This window comes from Lactuca sativa, chromosome 5 (assembly GCF_002870075.4).
Source record: "Lactuca sativa cultivar Salinas chromosome 5, Lsat_Salinas_v11, whole genome shotgun sequence".
Classification (NCBI taxonomy): Eukaryota; Viridiplantae; Streptophyta; class Magnoliopsida; order Asterales; family Asteraceae; genus Lactuca; species Lactuca sativa.
In genome coordinates this window covers 367,243,400-367,256,990 of record NC_056627.2, presented here as the reverse complement: position 1 = coordinate 367,256,990, position 13,591 = coordinate 367,243,400, and positions in this window count along the sequence as shown.

Sequence of the window (13,591 nt, the reverse complement as noted above, 5' to 3'; positions counted from 1 at the left end):
TAGTCGATTCTGAAGAACAACTCGTCGAGTCCCAAGCATGCCATTACTATACAGTCAATTCTAATCGATTTCAGTGCTTCTAAAACATAGATCTGAGCTTCTAGGACTGGTTTTACACGTAAAGTTTCCAACTTTACGTGCATGCACAAGGGTATGAGGCTAAAATACCTAAACTCATCAAATACTAAGCACTTAGGGTTTGGAACAAGGCCAAGATTGCATAAAGGTGGCTATAATGAGCTTCTGGAGTTCAAGAGAGGCTAGATCTGAAGTATAACTTGATCATAAGGCTTCATTACAAAGGATTTAGGGTTCTTGAGCTTAATATCAACAATTTGAGGACAAACTAGATCTATTAGATCAATAAGCAAGATGGAGACTTTATTACCAGATTAGATGACCACAAAGGAGTGTGTTCTGGATCTACTTCCTCTTCCTTGAACTCTTCAACCTTCTCCTTCTTCTACTTGCTCCAAAATGCACCAAAAGCTCCTTCACAAAGCAACAATCACTCACACACTCTTTAAGAGGGTTAGGGTTTGGTAAGAAATGCTCTGAGGGTGATGGAGGCAAAGTTGAGGCGCAATAAGATGTTTAAATAGGGTGCAAACCCTTAAAAATTAGGGCTTCATCCAGACAGGCTGACTCGCAGAGTCCCAGCATATGGACTCGTCGAGTAGCCAACTCCATTTGCGTGATCATCCCGTCTCTACTCAACAAGTCGGGCTACAGACTCGTCGAGTACCCCTTAAGAAATGAAAATACTTTATTTAAATTACATACCAGAAATGGGGCGTTACACAAAAAAAGCAACAAAACCAAATAAGGAAATAAGAGGTATGATGCTCTTTTTTCAATTGACTTTTTTATTTGCTCGCCACTATATATATTCTAGACTATGAAGTAAAAAAGCTTTTTTTTTCTGTTAACATGTGAATTCCCAATATCGCAATTGAATCTTCCCGGCAAAATCATATTCTATTCTATGTTCACCAAGTTCATGCTCCGACCATCTTCCTATCTTTCTCTTTCACTTCCTATCTCTCCTCCTACACCTTTCTTTTCCAAGCCCAACACCGCCATCTCTTTCCATCGCATCGTCGGCGTCTCCGTTGCGCATACCCTTTCTGTGACCCTTGATGAAACTTACTCTTACGGGACTTCTTTATTCAAAGGTCACCAACCTTCTATGGAACCCAAATCACTACAGCAAGATAACAAAAATATATTCGATGAAACCCGTTTTATTTGTGTTTTTCACATTTCTGCAATTCGGTGTCCGTCGATCGATGTTATGACGTCAAAAGCCAACTCTGTGGTCATCTCTTGAACTGGCCTCGGATTCGGAACATAGCTAGGGTTCCTGGAGATGAAATTGATGACGAATTGTAGAAGTATTTCAACTCAAATGACGGGTGAGCCGTTAGAGTCTTTGTGACATCCCCAAAATCTCGGCCAGAAAAGACCGGTTTCATTTATGCTTTTTAAAATAATTTCAGAGTAAATCCTTTTGATTTAAAAGAGTTGCGGAATTTGTTCCCAAAACAAAATATGATAAAATAATATTTATCAAAGCATTTCATCAAGAGATGAATTTTCATTATATAATCAAAACTCTGGATGTCATGTTCCGATACAGACCATAAAGCATAAACGATAACATTACAAGTCATTCAACAAATATATACATATACAGACTTGTAAACAAAACAACTTGATGATTCATCCATCTTATGCCCTTGCGCCACTTCCTGTAATACAAATAAAACTGAGTGGGTCAGGCTTGGGATCCTGGTGAGCATATAGGGTTTTCAACCCACAATAAATAAATTATATTTAATTTCACCAACCAACAATAACCCGATTACCCATTCCCGTTATCCTCACTTTACGTCCCTAAAACAACATCTATCTCAAGGGACCTAATCTAGGATTTTCATCGAGACGGACATTACTGCTAAGGGGTTTCCTCAACAATAGATGTCCTAAAGGCAACCATGAGGGGGATAGAGTACACCGGTGAACACAACGTTCACAACACCTACAGGTTATGAACCTGCCAGCGTTCCACAAGATTGTCTAGAAAGAGTCTGTGGTCGTTATCCATACTCCGCTGAATAACTAGATCAACAACAACAACATCGAGGCCTCTCATCTGTTTATTACCCACCAACTATCTACCCATGTTCTATCCAACATATTAGTAGATAAAAATATATATTTTTATACATAGTTTAAAACCTGTATAACATTTTCATTCAATACATATTCCACATAACAGATGAGGCACACCCACATAACACGTATTTCATAGAAAATAAATCAGATATATGAGATAGAAGAGAGTGAATATACATTCACACACATAACAACAAAATTTATACACATAACACGTATTTCGTATAAAATACTTCATAATTATGCGTTAGAAGAAAGTAACTACACACTCACCTGATCAGAAGATGATCGGACATCACTACGACTTTTAGAAGTAGTATTCTTTGGTAGATCTGGAAGATCTTCACAAAAACCGGGCTCCTCGCGGGCAGAGCTCCGGCTCGGGAATCGCACTTCTCGGGATCTTCGGGGATTCGAAACTTGCTTCCGGGCTCGGGAATATTACCGAGGCTTCGGGGTATAAATGGCACGCAAAACGATGCAAAACGAGAGAGAGAGAATAGAAAAAGAGCAAAACTCTCGGCTGCCCTCGCATCCCTTTTATAGAGGCTGAGCCTCGCACGTATGCTGGGCGTAATTGTGACATCCCCAAAATCTCGGCCAGAAAAGACCGATTTTCATTTATGTTTTTAACTAATTTCAGAGTAAATCCTTTTGATTTGAAAGAGTTGCGGAATTTGTTCCCAAAACAAAACATGATAAAATAATATTTATCAAAGCATTTCATCAAGAGATGCATTTTCATTATATAATCAAAACTCGGGATGTCATGTTCTGATACAGACCATAAAGCATAAACGACAACATTACAAGTCATTCAACAAATATATACATATACAGACTTGTAAACAAAACAACTTGATGATTCAACCATCTTATGCCCTCGCGCCACTACCTGTAATACAAATAAAACTGAGTGGGTCAGGCTTGGGAGCCTAGTGAGCATATAGGGTTTTCAACCCACAATAAATAAATTATATTTAATTTCACCAACCAACAATAACCCGATTACCCATTCCCGTTATCCTCACTTTACGTCCCTAAAATAACATCTATCTCAAGGGACCTAATCTAGGATTTTCATCGGGACGCACATCACTGCTAAGGGGTTTCCTCAACGATAGATATCCTAAAGGCAACCATGAGGGGGATAGAGTACACCGGTGAACACATCGTTCACAACACCTACAGGTTATGAACCTGCTAGCGTTCCACTGGACTGTCTAGAAAGAGTCCGTGGTCGTTATCCATACTCCGCTGAATAACTAGATCAACAACAACAACAACATCGAGGCCTCTCATCTGTTTATTCCACACCAACTATCTACCCATGTTCTACCCAACATATTAGTAGATAAAATATATATTTTTCATACATAGTTTAAAACCTGTATATCATTTTCATTCAATATATATTCCACATAACAGATGAGGCATACCCACGTAACACGTATTTCATAGAAAGCAATTAAGATCTATGAGGTGTAAGAGGGTGAACATACATTCACACACATAACAACAAATTCTACACATAACACGTATTTCCTATAAAATACTTCATAATCATGCGTTAGAAGAAAGTTACTACACACTCACACATATAAACAACAATATACTTAATACACTCGAACCATACTTGTATTATTATCGTGTTTATGAAAGGTAGTATACACTCACTTGATCAGAAGACGATCGGACAGCACTACGACTTGCAGAAGTAGTAATCCTCAGCAGATCTGGAAGATCTCTACAAAAATCAAACTTCTCGCGGGCAAAGCTTCGGCTCGGGAACCGCACTTCTCGGGATCTTCGGGATCTCGGGACTTGCCTCGGGGCTCGAGAATGATACCGGGGCTTCGGGGTATTTCTGGCACGCAAATCAATGCAAAACGGGAGAGAGAAGAGAGAAAATTAGCAAAAGAGTCGGCTGCCCTCGCAAGCCTTTTATAGAGGCTGAGCCTCGCACGTACGCGGGGCGTACAGGTCCGAAATCGTCACTGCGTTCGTCATCCGAAGCCACTTGTTGCGAGTGTCAACATCTTCGAAGTACGCGGGGCGTACTTCAGATCGGACCGCTGACTCCCCTTCGGATAATGCCGGATTTTTCAATTAAAAATAAATACAAATTAATTAATAAACTTCGGAAATTCATATCTTCTTCATACGAACTCCGTTTTCGACGTTCTTTATATCCACGCGAAGGTGAGACTACGCTCTACAACTTTCGTTTAAACTCTGTCGACTAATTTCGATTTATTTTTATTATTTATTTTTAATAGGCCGCGACAGAAAAACTTCGTTATAAATTCATAACTTCTTCGCTTGATGTCCGTTCTCGCCTAACTTTTTATCGCTTTGATACCAACAACGAGACCTTCGATCCTCGTTTAGAATTCTTCGGCTAAAAACCGCTCGATCTCAAATCGAGTATTTCAGGCTGCATACCGCTAAGTCGAAACTTCGATAAATCATAACTTCCTCATACGAAGTCAGATTTGGGCGTTCTATATATATTCGGAAACCTCGTTTCAACTACTACAACATTATCCAAAGATATTAAGTTTATTTTACACTTAAATTTTGACGCTTATTTTTATTCTTAATTAATCAACCCACATAATTAAGCAATTAAGTACAAAACACATAATACTCAAATAATACACTTCTATTATTTCAAAACGGGTTACAAAGGTTAACCTAGACTATTATATCAACATTAATGACAAGCCCAGAAACACAGGCGTTACAGTAATGCCCTTACGCGGGGCGTACTCCTCGAATCGTCACTGCATGCGTCATCGGAGCACTTGAGTCCGAGGCGGTGCATGCATCGGGGTACGCTGGGCGTACTTCGGATCAGATCGGTGACTCCTTCGGATATACATCCGAATTAAAGATTAAATTTATATATTTTAATTATTTAATAAACTTCAAAAATTCATATCTTCTTCATACAAACTCCGTTTTTGACGTTCTTTATATCCACGCGCAGGTGAGAGTACGCTCTACGACTTTCGTTTAGTCTCCGTCGGCTAATTTTGATTTTATTTTTATAATTTATTTTTAGTAGGCCGGGACAGGAAAACTTCGTTATAAATTCATAACTTCTTCGTCTGGCGTCCGTTCTCGCCTAACTTTTTATCACTTTGCTACCACTAACGAGATCTTCGATTCTCGTTTAGATTGTTTCGGATAAAAACCGCTCGATTTCAAATCGAGTATTCGGGTTGCATACTGCTAAGTCGAAACTTCAGAAAATCATAACTTCCTCATACGCAGTCAGATTTGGGCGTTCTATATATATATATATATATATATATATATATATATATATATATATATATATATATATATATATATATATATATATATATATATATATTGTAACAGCCCGGATTTCCAGGTATCTTTTATGTTTATGTTTTTGGTGTTTTGAGAGGGGACTCGGCGAGTTGGAGCTCAGACTCGCCGAGTAGGATCGCGGTTCTGGACGCGGGTTCGCGCCTGGACTCGGCGAGTCCAGGGTATGGACTCGGCGAGTCTGCGCTGTTTAATGAAACCCTAATTTCTCGGGTTTGAGACCTATTTAAAGGGCCTTATGGCCGTCATTTGTGCTCACCAGTCCCTTGAGTGAAACCCTAATCGAGTGTGAGCGTTTGGAGCATAGAAGGAGGCCATTATTGATCTTGGAGGTGTCATCTTGCAAGGAAAAAGGAGGATTAGCTAAGGGAAAGCAAGGGGAGCCACTTCCTGAAGGCTTGAGGTCCAGAACATCGCATTTGAGGTATATTCTTCGAGCTATTTCTGCTATGTTATGAGTTGACTCAGTGAGTGGTCCAGCCGAGTTATGAGTTGACTCAGTGAGTCAGGGAGAGTTAGAGAGGGTTGACGGGTGAACCGAGTCGAGCTGGGACTCGCCAAGTTGTTCTTGAGACTCGACGAGTTGAGTCGTGGTGGCCCCGCGATTCATGCCAGGTGGAACCCGTCGAGTCAGGGGTGTACTCGACGTGTCAAAAAGGGAATCCTAGAGAGTTGGTGAAAACGTCTAGACTCGCCGAGTCGCCCTAGTGCACTCGCCGAGTCCGGTCAAAGTTGACCGTTGACCGTTGACCAAGAGTTGACTTCTTAGGGGTAGTCAACCTTAGTGTTAAAAAGTGTTAATTAGAGACATATGATGTTATAGGGAGATTGTAGCTCGGAGGATCGAGCACGTGTGATTTCGGGATTTGCTAGCTATCGATATTCACGAGGTGAGTCTTCTCACTATACTTTACCTTGAGTAGGTAATCAGAGTTATGTGTTAGAGTATGTGTATGTTATGTGTATGCTATGTGTTGTACTGCATGATGTCTATGTGATTTATGCTGTGCATGTTTATAGAGTTGGAACCGGAAGGTTCCCAGAGTTAGAACCTGAGGGTTCACAGAGCTTGGGTGCACGGACCCACAGAGTTATAGCCTCGAGTGGCTAATATATATGTGTTTATGTGGTATTTTGGGGAACTCACTAAGCTTTGTGCTTACAGTGTTAGTGTTGTTGTTTCAGGTACTAGCGATGACTGTGGGAAGGCGCCGGCTTGATCTGTACACACGCATGGGATTTTTGATATACATTGATCTTGGGGTTTTGTATAATGTGAATTGAGATTTAAACTTGATGTTTTTATGAAAAGTTAATGAGAAATGTTTTTATAAATTGTGAAAAATTATTTTAAACGATACGGTGTTACATATATATATTCGGAAACCTCGTTTCGGCCATTACAACTTTATGTAAAGATATCGAGTTTATTTTACACTTAAATTTTGACGCTTATTTTTATTCTTAATTAGTCAACCCACATAATTAAGCAATTAAGCACAAAACACATAATACTCAAATAATACACTCCTATTATTTCAAAACGGGTTACAAAGGTTAACCTAGACTATTATATCAACATTAATGACAAGCCCAGAAACACAGGCGTTACAGTCTTTGAACTGAATAATTTACGGAAAGGACGCAGTAATGTATTTTGAATGGAAGAGAAAGACAGTGAGAAGAAGAGGTGGTGGCAAGAAGAAAGACGTTTGGAATAAGAATGGTTTAATAGAGGGAGAAAGATAATGACCAATTAAACTGAACCAATACCCCCAATCGTGGAGGGTTGGGGTCATGAGGTTGAAGAAGACGCAGTTGTTGCAGTCTCCTTTACCTTCTCCATGTTGGCTCCTTAATCGTTGGCAATGTTCTGGTGAGTGTCAACCAATGAACAGTAGTAGTCGTCTATTAGGTGAAGTGAAGTGGGTGTGCGAACAGAGAATAGAAAGGGTATTTGATCAGAGAGGCGGTGGAAATTTCCAAAATGTTGCTAAGATAAACATCAACAAATCTGATGAACGATGAATGACACTTGCCCACAGAGAATATGTATATTGACATAAAATGACGCTAAAGACGATTTGAACACACATATATAAACGGGGGACCATTTCCGCCAAAAAGGACCCAAGTTCACTATTGCAAAAGATGGTCATTTTAATATATATATATATATATATATATATATATATATATATATATATATATATATATATATATATATATATATATAGGTTTAGGTTATTCTATTCAAAGTAATTATTGTGTTATTATATGCATAAATGTGGGTCAATCAAATTTACTTATTTTAAGAAAGTGATTAATATATATTATTGAATTAAATATAATTGAAAAATATCATCTTAATTAATTACAAGGGTAATTTAGTGAATTACTATAGATTCAATAAAGGAAGATTGCATTTTTAAGGGATAATAGATTCTATTGATTTTAAAAATCTGATTTTAGGAATTATAATTCTTTTTATTCGGACATTCTGACAGAATATGTTTACGAGTATATTCAAAAATAAAAATATTCTTGAACCATAAATAATAAAAATATTTTTGAATCGATTTCTTGATCATGAATTTAAAAACTTCTTGTAGAATAACAAATTTTTGAAGAATCAATTGAAGAATAAAAACAAAAAATACACTATTTCTTAAGAATTCTTAAGAATTACATTTATTGTTAAAAAGTAAAACCAAAAAACAATAAAAAAGGGAAAGAAAACATCAAAATCTAACAACGACTAATACATTCTAAAAGAATAATGTGGTCTATTTCAATTTTGTGGTCCGTTATTCAAGCATCAACTTCTGTGATTCCAATAGAATTGGAATTCGTCTTTCCATTCCAACAGAATTGGAATTCGTGATTCCACTCCAATAGAATTGGAATCTCACCAATAGCATCCATTGAATCATCTACATAAACATACTTGATACCTTTTCAGAATTTAACATTGTCAATATCCTGCACTGTCCACATAAATGAAGTGTTAAATGAGGAAAAAAAACATAAATTGAAATATGAGTCAATTCATAAAATGCAGCCAAAAAACTGCTCATTCTGATATGCATATTAGTCCCAAATAAAATTAAACCACTAAAGGATGTCATCTTATAGAGCCTAACGAGACTATCTTTTTAGATAATATAAAAAGAGCTAACACCATCTTGGGATGACATATAGAGTCCTACTCAGAAAATTGTTGCACCTCCAACAAACCAATGTACTTTATCTCTACTTCAAAACGTTCTGATGTTGCTATTGAACTATGCATAGATGATAGATGATTGATGATTTAGTATGAAACAAAGTTGTTCCTCAAATGATACAACACGAGGCTGAATCTGATGAAGCGTGTAATGAGCGATCTACTTTGGATTTCCTTTCCTTCCCTGTCAAACACCCAATCCAAACAACCATTGGTTTCTATCAAGTGAAACAAACCCAAACACCCCAGTGTTTTCTATCTAACATTCAAACAAAAATAAAAGGGAAGAGAACCTGTTACTGATCGTAGCAACCAATGGGTATGAAGAAATCAAACAAGTATATAGGAACATGAAAAGCAAATTAATCATTTCCTGTCAAAAGAATCAGAAAAATTTGAATGTAAATCCACTTTGGGAGCAAATGGAGTACAAATTGATGCCTGTTTAAGCTGAATTACTAAATTAAAACACTACAAAATACTAAAAAAAATCGAAAATTTTACCTGTAATTGACACAAACAACTTTTCCAGTAACAACACAACACTAGTACACAATACATATTTATGAAAGCAATTAGCTGTTTCAAAGTAAGTGCTTAAAGAACTAACCTCCCTTATGAAAGCTACAAAGTATGAGAAACATAGAATGAAAAGAATTGAAAATAACAAGACGAGAATGAAAGCAATGGGTTTAGACACAATAGCGTCTTCATTTATGGGTTCGGTTCCTATTCCTCGAAACGCAAACAAAAAGGGCAAAAAGAAGGTGGGTTTGGAAGACAATGAGGAGTATAAGCCACCTGTTGAGGATGAGGAATTCAGTTCTGCAAGTGAATCAGATGGTGACGAGTTCGTCGATGGAAATTGATGCAAATACGAGGCAGCAGTCGCCTCGTGTTCTTCCTGTCGATGCAAGATTATGGCCAGAGGGATGGTGGTGGCTGTTGGTGTTCGGTGGCGATGGTGGCTGATGGTGTTGGACGGCAAAGGGGCAAGCTCAAGCCTCTTAACTTTTTTGATCATCGGTATCAACGACTAGGGTTAATAAAGAAGAACGATGTGTGAATTAACACGACCTGGAAAATACTCTCTCCTCACGAATCGACCGACTACGCACCGCATGTGAGCTTATGATGCCTTTGAACAAGTTGAGCACCATTCCGATTAGAACTCGTGGACGGGGGTTCAAGAACACGATCTGAAAAGCGTCGATACCCTCCTCTAGGATGCTAGGCTTTATCGGGTAAGAGATTGACGAAACAGGCTTAATTATTTAGGTTAAAAGTCAATACCATGATTATATGAATTATTTTTGGAAGTTACTAAACAAATTACTAAAATACCCTTATTTAGTTATTTAATTTTTTATTTAAATTTGATTGGCTCACATTTATGCATACAATAACACAATAATTACTTTTAATACCTGAACCTAGCACTATATATATATATATATATATATATATATATATATATATATATATATATATATATATATATATACACACACACACGAATATATATTTTTTTCACTTAACCACTTTATTTTTTATTTAAAATACCATTATACAAACATTGAATTTTAGAAAATCCTGTGAAATTTTTTCAGTTTAATCACTCGATATTTTTCTGTGATTTAACAATTAAAATTTTGAATTTGTTTAAAAAAAACCATCGTTAACAAGAAAAGTCGTGTCAAAATTGTTTTTTGCAATTTATTACCAAAAAAAACTCACAATGGTTTTTTATTAAAAAGAGAGAGAAACAAACTTTCAATGATCACATCAAAAAAAATCATACGATTAAACAAAAAAAATCCAAACTACATGGTTTTTTTAATTTGTCAATATATTTATATTATATATTTATATCAAATAAAAGATATAAAATCAAAAATAGGATTTAATTATTAAAAATCATTCTTATATATTAATGGTGTACCCGAATCGGCCAAATATACAAATACTGATCCAGAATCCTCCTAACTTAACAACAACGAGATTGTCCTTATACAAGAACAAACCATGGGTGAATAACAACACACATGAGGCAAATATCTTAGGGCACACATATCCTAGGAAAAGCACAATGTACAGATACTCGTAATAAACAAATATAAAGTAGTTTAAGGCAAATAGTTGTCCTTACCCCGACTACGTAGGAAACCAAGTAAGAGCCTGAATCGATACACTTTCGAATGCCTATAAAACCCAAACATCACCAAAGCTAAGAGGTAGAAGTTTCAACATAGGCAATTTAGCAATACTCCAAATTGACATCTAACTTAGACATCAAAGAGCAATATCATCGGTATCGCTTTCTAACCTGGTATTTATCTATCTTTTGTAGTGTGCCTTCTTGTTTGTGCATTAGAAGAGGAAATGACCAAATCACTATCAGACATTTGGGAGGCTATGTAGCAACATTGGTGTGTTTGTTTATAAACGTCATAGGAGTTAGGATTATTTGCTAAGCTATATAGGCTATGTTTTGTTCTCTAAACTAATACCAAATGTCTTATTTGTAACGTTCGTATTCTGGTATGTCTCTTTTTAAACCCTAAAGTGCAGATTCTTTACATATCGGTCCTTGGTTAGTACGTTGGGCGTACTCTTTGGGTATGGTTAGTGTACTAGCTTAAGTTGGTCGCATACATCACCTACGTACGTTGGACGTACGTGGGAGTACGATAGGCGTACACACAGAGTGAGCAAAACCTAATTTTAAGGGTTTGTACCCTATTTAAAACCCATTACAGCCTCTTTTGGACATGTTTAACCAGCCTCCACCTTCCATTGTCCAAAAATCGAAACCTTAATGTGTTTTTAAGAGTTTTTAGCCATAAAGAGTGTTTGTTGGTGCTTTGTGAAAAAGGAGAAGAAGTGAACCACTTGGAGTTGTGCTTGGAGCTTGAAGATCCAAGATTAGCTCATCATTTGATATCATTTTGAGGTAAAAAAATCACATCTTGCTACTCTTTGATGCTCGATCTAGTTATGTTGCTATTTTATGCTTTTTAAGTCCTTGGAGTGATTGATAAGCTTCTTAATTCACTCCAGAAATGATTGATGGTAGATCTAGGTTTCTTTAGTCTTTTTGTCCATAAAAATGCAAGCTTTGTGGTGTTTATGGACTCATACATGTGTTAAGACCCTTTTTTAATCTCTCTTTAGCTCTAGAGTCCCATTAAGCCATGCATGCATGTAAAGTTGCCAACTTTACGTGATAAGTCACCTTAAGGAAGTCATATATGAGAGTGTGAAGTAAGGTTTGAGTGGATTAAGTGCTTAATGATGTGGGGTGGCCAACTGGGGGGTACACTGGGCGTACAAGCTGGTAAGTTGTGTGTACTAGCCCTAGAGCATATACGCTAAAAGTACGAGCTAAGTCCACCCCACGTACTCAACAGTGGGCTTTAAAATTTTGGACTTTTTGGTATTGGGCCCATCCTGGACCTTAGGAGTTTATGGCTTTGTTGGGCCATCATAATTCTATTTTTGGGCTGACGTTATTTTATTGGACTCTTTTGGTTGAAGGACCGCGAAAGGATTTGGGCCCAATTTGGAAGATTGGGACATATTTAGGCTTTGGGTGATCATTTTGGAATTTGGGCATTTTGGATAGCTGGCTTGGGCCAAGTTAGGTAAAAGGTAAAAAGTTATTTTACCCTAGTTTGGACTATTAGTGTGAGTCGGGATCTAATTATTAATTAGATGTTATTTTATGTTGATAACGTGAAGATTTTAGCAGACCATTAGCCATAGATTTACCTATGAGATTCAACAATCTGAGGTGAGTTTCCTCACTGTGTTTAGCGGGTCGAAGGCACTAATGTCGGCCCATTGTTTATTATGTAGGATGTTAGATGTTTGCGTGACTCTTGCATGTGTATGTATCGGTATGTGTACCGAGCGGGGCTCGATGCCGGGCAAGGCCCGATGACTGTATTGTATGCTATTATCTTTGTGATTATCGCATGTTCTAGTATGATTAAATGTTTATATGCTTATATGTGTATCGGGCGGGGCCCAATGTCAAGCAGGGATTGGTGATTAACAGATCTATAAACCGAGCGGGGGCTGAGGCCGGGTACGACTCGATGTTGGGCGGGACCTAATGAAGGATGGGAGCCCAACACGTTTTTATTATGTATGGTATGCAGTAATTTGGGGAACTCACTAAGCGTTATGCTTACAGTTTTCAGTTTATGTTTCAGGTACTTTTGGTTCGAAATGGAAAGAGCCCGGATGATTGCAGAGCACACACTACTTTATTTAGCATTTTGAGAATTACTTTGATATTTTGTGATGTAGTGATACACTTTGGTCTTTCTTGGTTGTATGAAAATGTTTTGGATTACCGTTTTATAATTTTTAAAATGAAACTCTTGGGTCATATTTTTGGTACGTTACATTATTCAAAGTCCGCTACGTTATAACTGTTAATTCGTATGTAACGTGAAACGTTAGGTATAGATCGACGACATTGATCTATACGGGTAGACATCTCGCTTTCATGTTGTTACTTGTTAGCTACAACCATCGTCTGACGAGTCGAGTTTGGCGCTAGCATTTCTATTTTATTTACTCCACCACATTGATAAAGCGGTAGTGTGGAACTTTTAGCACACCCCCTTTTTTACTAGTGTAAAGACTACAAAGGCGTAGTTCAGTTATGAGCTCATTATAGATCCCTAATTTTTTTGTGACCGTATAGAATTAATATTCGATTTATAAGGGTTTTTTTTATCACTTATAAGTTGAAAGAGACCGTATGTAGTGTGATAGTTTGTGACTCAAAAGGATAAGTGTCATTACCAACGTTAA